At 39.9% G+C, this 11,053-nt stretch overlaps 1 long non-coding RNA gene across 1 annotated transcript; it reads right to left on the bottom strand.

Annotated features, from left to right (window-relative positions):
* Positions 1-487: 487 nt before the first annotated feature.
* On the bottom strand, positions 488-2,203 carry LOC130460824 (uncharacterized). Its single transcript, XR_008920932.1, has 2 exons — positions 1,239-2,203; positions 488-738 (listed from the first exon to the last, which is right to left on the bottom strand). It is a non-coding gene; the product is annotated as an uncharacterized lncRNA (long non-coding RNA).
* Positions 2,204-11,053: the final 8,850 nt, after the last annotated feature.

The following is an 11,053-nucleotide window of genomic DNA, read 5'->3' as shown; positions in this document are numbered from 1 at the left end:
GCAAAAGTGTACACGTGAAGAATTTTCTACATTATCCACCAAATAAGTAGTCCCAATTGTTCTAGGACTTTCCACGTGATCCAATTTATTAAATTTCTTTCTCATTTCTCCAATTTATTTTCCTTTCCCCATATTTTCTCTCTCTTATCTTAGCTTTCTCGAAATTGAACTATTTCTTTAAAAACAAAAAGAAAAAGTTGAAGTACTATACTTTTCTTGCCTTAGTTTGACAACCTTCTCATTTAATTACTGTAATTATTAAATTTTGATTTCTTTGAATATGAGACGATTTGTAAATCTTTTGTGTTCTTGATTATCTTCTTAACAATGGTAAAAAATGGAGTAATGGAGGAGAGATAAATTACTCGTTGAAATTTGGAAGGGAACGATGAGAGAAGCAGGTGACCTGGGTCTCCCATCTTTCCCAAAACGATATTTTTTTAAATTCCCCAGAGGTTTCACGAAACGCACCAAATACACCTGCGTGTTTCAAAAATCATAATATACCCCTATTTAAACTTACTGTTTATAAAATACCCCTGATTTTGACATTCCGTTAGTCCTCCTTTAAGTCATGTTTATAATTCACTAAATACACCTATTGATAAACTTATTGTACAATATACACCTATTTTAAAACTTATTTGCACCAAATACCCTAAGTGCCATTTTTTTTTCTTTTCTCTCCTCCCTTCCTTCTCTTTTCTTGACCCATCTTCTCCGATGCACTCCATTGTTCTACAATCACCAACATAAGAATCAATGTGCAAACAATCAAATTTGAAAAATCAATTACTTTGATTCACCAACTATACCACTAAGATTGAACAACAAAAATAAACCCATAAAAACTGAACAACAAGTCCAATTAATCACTAAAAACAATACTCTCAATCAAAGGTACGTTAGAAGAAACAAAATGAGTGAAGAACTCTTTCAGACATATAATTGAACACCTTGTGAGCATATCCATCAATAAAAATCCAGCACCATAATTTACTCTAAATTTGACAAAATTCAGCAAATATATAGATAAATGGGAGAAATTTAATTTTTTAGGAAGGGAAGGAATTAATTCTCAATCAATTTTTTTTCACAACCGCCAATTTCTGGAATTGAAGCGGTGAAGTTATTCAATACCAAAATCCAACAAATTTTTTTTATAAGAAAACTCCTTCATCCCCAATACTAGATTTCTTACTGGAATCATTTAAGATCAATAATCCATGCTTCAACACCTTATCAATGCGTCGAATTTGAGCTTCCGGATCACACAAAGGTACTGCTATGCACCTCCTCCACCGTGCTCAACTTGCGACTCTAATCTCTTCAATTTTGTCTCGTCTAATCTGGTCACCATTTTCTCTCTTATGAATCTGGATTTTCAATGGGTTCGTGATTTGGATTTGAGAGAGAAGGGAGATGTAACTTGCAATGCTTTCAGGTTGGTATATATATGGATGGTGGCAGGGGTATAATATCTAAGACCACCATGGAAGCTCCATGACAAGCTATTTCCCAGAAATATTATCAAAGGAAAGAGAATATAATGGGAGTGGGGAAAGAAAATAAAGGAAAATTAAAATGAATATATTAATCAAGGCTAGTTAGCGGCTAACAGAAGTGGAGGAGATGGAAAGTTGACCGGGTCACCGATGCGATTGACGGTGCAACCGAGGAAGTCGAACCCTGGTCGGAGGTTGGCGACTGTAGTGGGGGCGAAGGTGGTGACAGAGTTAAGGAGTGGTGTTGGTTCAACGATGAGGGTTGGGTGGGTCGGAGGAGAGAGAACACTTACGGGCAAAAACGTAAACTCATGCTAACGGAGGACTAACAGACGTTAAGTCCAAATGCATTTTATGAACAGTAAGTTTAAATAGGGGTATATTATGTTTTTCGAAACACACAGGTGTATTAGGTGCGTTTCGTGAAATCTCGGGGGCATTTCATGAAAAAATCGTTTCCAAAACATTGCTCATTTACTCAATTAGACCAAATGAACAATTTATTTTTGCTCATTTTGAATTTTTTAGGTCATTTTTATTTTTCCTCATTTACACGAAATGAGCACATTATTTCCACCCTCCTCTCCCTTTCCTATTGATAAACACAACAAACAAGAACAAAAAATTTACGCATTTAACATCAACCCAACATTAACAATAATACCATAGCTCAACTAAAATAACTACATTAGACTGAAAATGCAGAAAAAATGACAACATTTGACCAAGAAAACTAGAAAATGCGGAGAAATATATAAAGGAAGAGGAAAGAGAAAATTCATTAGATTGAGAAAAGAGATGCATGTCATTGATGAAGCTAAGATCGGTTTTGTGCATATTTTGTTGTGAATCTGGAATTGATGACGTCTCCATTTTTAAGAATTGGAGTTTAAGGAGCTGTGAGACATTATATATGGAGAAGAGAGAAAGGAGGTGGGGGTATGATCTTAAAGATGGAGGAGAGAGAAAAGAGGTGGAGGTATGATTTTTGGCTTTTTCCGTCGGTTTGATTGTTTGTAGTTTTGTACGGTGTACAGAGGAATTACACCGTATGATTTGTAGTTTTGTACGGTGAACAGAGAAATCTCTACCTGGTATCATTTCATGATTTCGATCGCGGAAAACACGTGACGAAATCCATATAAATACAATCCCATTTTCAACTTGGAATCTCTAGTGGCTGAACTTTTCCTTCAAGCCTTCTATGTTCTATTTTGACTTTCTGGCAAGTCAAACATCGTGAAACGAATTCAGCAACTTCATTCTTCATTCTTGGCCACCAATACACCTTCTTAAGATCCTTATACAACTTCCTCCATAAGCTTTTGCTTCAATTCCTCACACTTTTGTCGTATAGACCACCTTCCTTTGTATATTCTAGCGCCTGTCTGGCTAGCACAGGAACTTAATGGCGCTGGCAAGCTGGCGCCAGATCTATGGCAGTCCACATCAAATCTGGAATATACTGGAAATTTATCGGATAGTTGTAATTGGGTGAAACACAACTTATAGCGTGAGAAAACACTAGCGTTGAGATGCAAAGCAAGAAATAACTGGCACTAGCCTGCCAACGCTAGAAATATCTAGCGCTGGTAGATTATAGACATAGCGTGCGGTCTAGATTCTTCCGATTTATTCCGAATTATATCTCTTTTCTTACGGTTTTAACTCTTCTAAAAGACTAATTGGAATGCAATTATATCTTTCAGTCAATATCTAGCTTATTCGGGTTCTATATTAGTAGCTACATGGAATGGGAGTTACTATTTACGGTAGTAACCTATAAATGGAAATATCATTTCAATGACCGTTTCAGTCAGCTGTAGGACGCTTGTTGCTTAGTCATGAGAGCGTTGATAAGTGGTTTATGGTTTCATCATCGAACTTTTCGCTTTGAGCTAGGAGTCAAATGTAGGTGTCTACAGGAGCAAGATTTCTTTCCTAGTATTATATGTCGATGATATATTAACTTATCGGAAATGACATTCCTATGTTGAACCCTGTCAAGATTTGGCTTGGGAAGTGTTTTTCGATGAAGGATCTAGGAGAAGCACAATACATACTAGGCATCAAGATCTATAGAGATATACTTCCTCCGTCCCAAAATTATCTTCCTGCTTTCCTAAACGAGCGTCCCAAAATTATCTTCCTGTTTCTAATTTTGGCTACTAAGGTCCCCACTTTCTCATGTACTATATTAATTAAAATTGAATTGAAAACCCCACCCATGTACTATATTCCACTTTTCCCATGTACTATATTCTCTTTCACATGTACTTTATTCTACTTTTCCATACAACTCAATCATCATTTGTACTTTATTCCACTTTTTCATGTACTATATTCCCCTTTTCTTAAAATCCTTGTTTTTGGTCAAACAGGAAGATAATTATGGGACGGAGGGAGTATCTAAGAAGATAATTGGACTAAGTCAAAGCACTTATATCAATAAGGTGATTGATAGGTTCAAGATGGATGACTCCAAGAGAGATCATCTTCCCATGTCTCATTGAATGACTCTTAGCAAGACTCATTGTCCGAAGACACTTGATAAGCGAAGAAGAATGAGTGAGATACCATATACATCATTGATTGGTTCAATAATGTATGCTATAATATGTACACGCTCGGATGTTTCGCATGCACCCAGTGCTACGAGTAGATACCGGTCAGACCCAGTAAAGGCACATTGGTTTGCTGCCAAAAACATCCTTAAGTACCGGCAAAGGCATAAGGAAGATTTCCTCGTCTATGGTGGAGATGATGAATTGATTGTAAAAGGCTATACGAACGTAAGCTTCCAAACCAACAAAGATGATTTCATATCACAGTCTGGGTTTGTCTTCTGCCTCAATGGAGGAGTAGTAAGCTGGAAAGATACTAAGAAAAACACTATTTCGGATTCTACAACTGAATGGGAGTACATTGCTGCATATGAAGCAGTAAAAGAAGAAATTTGGCTAAGGAAGTTCATTGGTGAACTTGGTGTAGTTCCCTCCATTAAAGGACCAATAGCTCTCTATTGTGATAATAATAGAGCTATTGCCCAGGCCAAAGAGCATAGACACCACCAGAAAGTCAAGCATATACTTCGTAGATTTCACCTTCTACCAGAATTCGTTAAAGAAAAGAAGTCGAGATAAACAAGATTGGAAATGATGATAACATCGCAGATCCATTAACAAAACCCATGTCGCAAGCGAAAAACAACTCGCATACTATAGCTATGGGAATCAAGCATATTTGAGAATGACCTTGATGTCCTTTGAAATGTTTTTAAGTTTTTGGAGCTTAAATACTTTGTAAAACATTTATGGTTAACCATTCATAGAAATTAATAAAGTTCATTTTTCCATTTAATTTTGTGGTTTATAAAATAATGAGTCCTTTCAATTTGACAATATATTCATGATACACTGTCAGGACCAGTCTTGTGACTAAGAAACGTATATTAAGAGAACTTGAATGTCAAAAGTTGAAAATGGACCATGGCCAGAAGTTTTCTATAAAGGTGGACCATGAACGCATAAAAAACAGTAGACGACTAGAATGCAAGATGACTAGTAGTTCTGTTTCTTAAACTATATGGACATGGCAATGTCATAATAATTTGCATAGGTACTTACTTTAAAATATTAGTATCAGACACACGTATGAAAATTTTACTGTAAGAGATGTAAAAAGTTTGTCATAAGTAAATTTCATAAAGTTATTAGACACTAATCCTCAATACATGAATGATTTGAGATTACTTGTTCGAGAACTGCTTACTTTGACGTTGTCAACCGCCGCACCATAAAAGGAGGCTATAACATCAACGCTCAGGTAATCACCTATCAAACAAATTCTAACCTCGAGATCGCAAGATTGAGATTGTCCTCCCACAAATTGGGATGAGGTGCCAAAAGTTGTACAAAGACCACTCACATAGCTAGAAACTGTAAAATGCATGGCCGTGCTCAGATGGATCACGGGCTATGATCATCTGTTTATTTGACCAGTTGAACTCTAACACCAATAAATATCACGGGCGCGTCGTGCTTACCTTAGAGCATGTTTATCAAATACCTTGTGATGTGGCCTAGAAAGCGCCACCTGGCTGTACTATTAAAACCCAGAAAAAAGGCCCAAAGGCCCAACCGAAGGCATACCACGAATCGTGTCATAAACTCACATACACATCCAGGTCCAAGATCCATCAGTAGGTCATGAGACCCATTTGCTCAGGAAGATCCTGACCCGCTATACTCTAAAAAGCCCAAACGCTTAAGAGGACCACCAGGTCTAAATCAAGTCTCCAATACAGCGGACACGTGTCCCGATCTTGCAAAACATCCAATCGTGCAGCTATGAGGGACCAATTCCCAAGAAACCCTAGCACTATAAATAGTGCAGATCCCTAGGTAGAAGGGCAATCAATTCATTCCCACCAACCTAAAACTATCTTTGCTTTGCCTTCTCTCTACAAATTACTTCTCTCTCTAGCTTATACTTACTTAAGCATCGGAGGGAATATTTCTACGGGAATATTCTTGTTTTGCAGGTTGCCAGAGGTTCGTGCCAGCTCATACTTGATACCTCCGAGGAACGCGTGACACGTCATCACCGTAAAAGATCCCACAAATTTGGCGCCATATGGCCGAACCGCACTCTGACAGAGAGTATACTGGTGAGGAAGAAGAGAGACGGCCTCGCGAAAGGAGTCAGCGTCATATAGAAGAAGCTAATCGAATCGCAAATGCAGGAAACACACCACGTCGGGTGCAGGAAGCTGAGGTGGTCGTAGAGGAAGAACCAATCCTAGAAGCATCTCCGCCGGGTGGCCACCTAAGCCCCAGTGTCCGAGATGCCGTGCTGGATGAGAATTTGGACTTGCCAGTTTCAGTGGGATCGCTGCGCGAGATCTTAGCAGGATTCCAACAGCAAATGAATCAAACCTTTCGACAGCAGATGAGTACCACATTGCAGGATGAAATTCGAAAAAACGTGCTAATCTACAGTACTGAAAGGACGGCCCAGCAGAGGCCCCTCAGTCCAGGCGTCAATCGGATAAACAGAATTCCACTTAGATCCAATGTATGGAGAGCCGGAGAAAGCTCCCGTCCACAGGCCAGCCGTGGAATCAGTCCTGTGCCTGAGCGCTCGGAGATTGACCGCGGCCTTCAAGCCTTTCCGCCTCGGAGGGACCAAGCCATGCGACCACCATCTAGGGGAAACCCACCGGCCATCTTACGACCCTCCTCGAGGCGTCAAGAATACTATGAAGCTGAATGTGAACTATCAGACACTGGGTCCACCCCCGTAATGGAAGATCCGCCATTTTACCCCTCTGCTCGAGGACAGACCCAGATGACACCTAACAGGGTAAGCCTGCGTCCCCGCCTGCTCTCCAGCCGCCGTGAACCAACTTACCACATCCAACAATGGTTTAATAATCTGACGCTAAGGCATATGAGTACTCCTTTCTCTGAGGATATCATGAACGCCCCGAAAGAGCCCAAGGTAAAAACTCCTACCATTGAAGCCTATGAAGGTATCACCGATCCAGATACGCACCTAGTTGCACACCGTCACCACATGTATGTTCAAGGAACCAATGAAGCCACTTGGTGCAAATACTTCCCTTCCACTCTTAAAGGGGTAGCGTCCAAATGGTTTGAGCGACTGCCCCCAGGGTCAATTGCCTCTTTCAACGAGCTGCAAACCCTGTTCTCCACCAGGTTTATGCCACACAAGGAAGAAAGGAAAACAAGTATGCACTTGGGACGAATTCAACAACGGAAAGATGAATCACTAAGAAGTTATGTGAAACATTTCAACCTAGAGGCCGGACAGATCCCAGACTTACCCGATGTCGTCTCCTTCGGTAATTTTATCAGGGGATTGAAGAAAGGATCCTTCAAGTTTGACCTAGTCAAGAAAAGTGTGCGGACTATGGCCGAAGTTTTGGACGAGGCTGAAGCATTTATCCATGCAACAGAAATATGTAGCGCGTCAAAAGATGGAAGGACTGGAGAAGCAACAGATTCCTCAGGGAAGAAAGACAAAATAGACCGAAAAGCCCCACGAGTAAATAGTACTTAGGTTCTTTCGAAAGAGCATGATACCAATTCTCCCGGACACAAGAGAGAACGTCCACAAGAAAGAGAATATTTCGAGTACAACACAGATCTCCTCATGATACTGAAAGACGTCGGAACCAGGTTTGACCTTGAACGACCTTTTCCCATGAAGTCTCCTGCTGAGAGTCGAGACCCTAAGGTGTATTGCCAGTTCCATGAAGTATAGCATGACACCAAGAACTGTAGAAGCTTGAAGAGAGCTCTAGACGTCTTAGCCTCCAAAGGACACCTCAAGAACTACTTACAGAGAAATGCTTACGTCTCTGGAAAGAACCAGTACAAAAAGAACAAGTCACCCGTCTCACCTACAGAGGGAAACCACAACAAAGGGGGATTTGTAGCCGTCATATCTGGGGGACCAGCTGCTGGAGGACCCACCATGAGGGGGCAGAAAGAATATGCTCGCTGCCTAGGGCAGGTAATTGTTACGTTATGATGCATATAAACGAATATAAATCATGCGGAAAAACCATAAACGCCAGGATTCCAAATTAATTGCCACATAACAATTAGCATAATTAGGATGCATACTCTTTGTAGCATGCCCTCCCTTGCTGCGCCCGAACCGAACAAGAACAAGTCTTTAGGACTCCAAGTGTCGTCCCTCAGTAGAAAGTCCACAACACGTCCAGATCCGCCTTAAGATTGACCAACTAGAATCGCCCTTAAGGTACTAAAATATTCGGCTATTATGGGCAAGTGTATGACTGAATTTTTGCTCAAATTCTTACCTTTGAATACTTCAAACTTGTTATAAATTATGAGCCTTGATCTCATATTTATAGGCCATGGAATAAGCAATCGAATCCTACTAGGATACGAATTAATTAAATTAGAATCCTAGCAGAACTCTTATTTTATTAATTTATCTTTTAGGATTAGGAATTTAATCATCAAACGAATTCTATACGCTTTAGGTTTCGTATGTGAACACAAACACACACGCACGCACAACAGCCCACGAGGGGCGCCTTGCGCGCGCGCGCGAAGCCTGAGCGACGCAGCCCACTAGGCCATGAATTCCACGAGGCTGCCTGCCCCTTTGGCGCGTGATGGGCCTGCCCTGCGGTGGGCCTGGCGCAGCCTTGGGCTGGGCGTGTGTGGCGCGCTATTACCTTGCTGGACGCGGGCCTGGCTTCATGTTGGGCCTCCGTCTAGCAAGCTCGTCCGATGCTAATTCGTACGACGCGCTTCCGATTAATTTCCCGATTCCGAAATTCATTTCCGATACGAACAATATTTAACATTTCCGATTCCGGAATTAATTTCCGTCTCGAACAAATATTTCATATTTCCGTTTCCGGAATTATTTTCCGATTCCGATAATATTTCCGATTCTGACAATATTTCCGTTTCCGGCAATATTTCCGATTCCAGCAATATTTCCATTTTCTATAATATTTTCCGATACATACCATGTTTCCGTTTCCGGCAACATCTACGACTTGGATAATATTTATATTTCCGATACGATCCATATTTCCGTTTCCGGCAATATCATCGTTTCCGGAGTATTCACTATTTGCCTTTGACGATCTCAGCTCCCACTGAAACCAAGATCCGTCGATTCCGAATATCCATTAGATAGAGTATTTAATGCCATTAAATACTTGATCCGTTTACGTACTATTTGTGTGACCCTACGGGTTCAGTCAAGAGTAAGCTGTGGATTAATATCATTTAATCCACTTGAACTGAAGCGGCCTCTAGCTAGGCATACAGTTCGTCTCACTGAATTATTAACTTGTATAATTAATACTGAATCGCATTTATTAGAATTACCATTAAATGCATATTTGGACCAAGGGCATTATTTCCTTCAGTCTCCCACTTGTCCTTAGGGACAAGTGTGCATTTCCTAATTCCTTTGTCGCTCGATGCTTGCTCTTGAACATAAGGTAAGAGTTGTTATCCTTATTATGTCCAGAGGTGTTTCTCGGTTTCAGAGTTCAACTGATCAAATAAACAGATAATCATAGCCTATGATTCATCTGAGCACGACTATGCATTTTACAGTTTCTAGCTCTCCGAGTGGCCTTGTACAACTTTCAGCATCTCATCCCGATTTATGGGAGGACAATCCCAATGTTGTGATCTTGAGATTAGACTTTGTTTGATAGGTGATTACCTGAGAGTTGCCTTTATAGCCTCCTTTTACGGTGCGACGGTTGACAACGTCAAAGTAAGCAGTTCTCAAACAAGTAATCTCAAATCACTCAGGTATTGAGGATTAGTGTCTAATAATTTTAATGAAATTTACTTATGACAGATTTTCATCTCTTACAGTAAAGTTTCATAGGTCTGTCCGATACTAGTCTTCCCAAAGTAAGTATCTATGCAAATGATTACGACATTGCCATGTCCACATAGTTCAAGAAACAGAACTACTAGTCATCTTGCATTCTAGTCGCCTAACGTTTTCTATGCGTCCATCTTTATAGAAAACTCCGACCAGGGACCATTTTCAACTTTTGACATTCAAGTTCACTTGATAGACATTTCTTAGTCACAGGACTGGTCTTGACAGTCTATCTTGAATATATTGTCAAATTGAAGGGACTCATCATTTAATACTAAACCAATATTAAATGGAATATGAAAAATACATTTCATATATGATAAATGTTCAACCCCAATGTTTTACAACCATGGGTCTTGAACCCATCTTTAAAACAATTAGTGGAATTCAAAACTATGCTTGATTTCCAGTGCCACAATGTGAGTGTTGTTTCTCACTTGTTGCATAGGTTTAGTTATCATGCTTTGCCAATCTTGATATCCTTTTCATCGCATGTTCTTTGAGATAGATGATAAGATCTTTTGAGTATGTTTATTTTGTGATCTAGCCTTTTTTGCTACAATAGTGGTTCTACGCATTTCTCAATGAAGACCCATCAAGTCAGCAGACGTCTTTCTTGCTTCAAGAGTGGTTCTATGCATTTTGCAATGAAGAACCATCAAGCCAGCAGATAGGTGATCTACTCGAGTTCAGTGAAGAAATTTAAACAACCTTGTTTTATTGCTTCTTAGGCAATAAGTACTTTTACTTCGACTGTTTAGGTTGCTAGTGATGCTTTGTTTGGATTTACTTATCCAAGAAGTTCACAGATATGTGGAAGACTTTCCATCTGTATCTCACAACATAGAAATTAATATTTTAATTTCCCACGCAACAACTCATGGTCTCCGATCCATGTTGCCATTTCAAAACGCGATGCTCTTTAGCTCGTCCTTGTCAATGGTTAACTCCAAAGGAATCTTGCTTGATCCTTTGCCAGTGTTTATGCGTGTAGCATCAATATTTAGCATATCTTTATTTCCTTGAATCAAGAACTACTCTTATGTACCTTTTCAAGTACCATAAGTTTTTCTTGATCTCAATCTAGTTGATCTTCACTTAGATCAATAGAGATTGGTATATGTTCG

This window comes from Spinacia oleracea, chromosome 5 (assembly GCF_020520425.1).
Source record: "Spinacia oleracea cultivar Varoflay chromosome 5, BTI_SOV_V1, whole genome shotgun sequence".
Lineage (NCBI taxonomy): Eukaryota > Viridiplantae > Streptophyta > Magnoliopsida > Caryophyllales > Amaranthaceae > Spinacia > Spinacia oleracea.
This window is presented reverse-complemented; position numbering and strand designations above follow the sequence as displayed.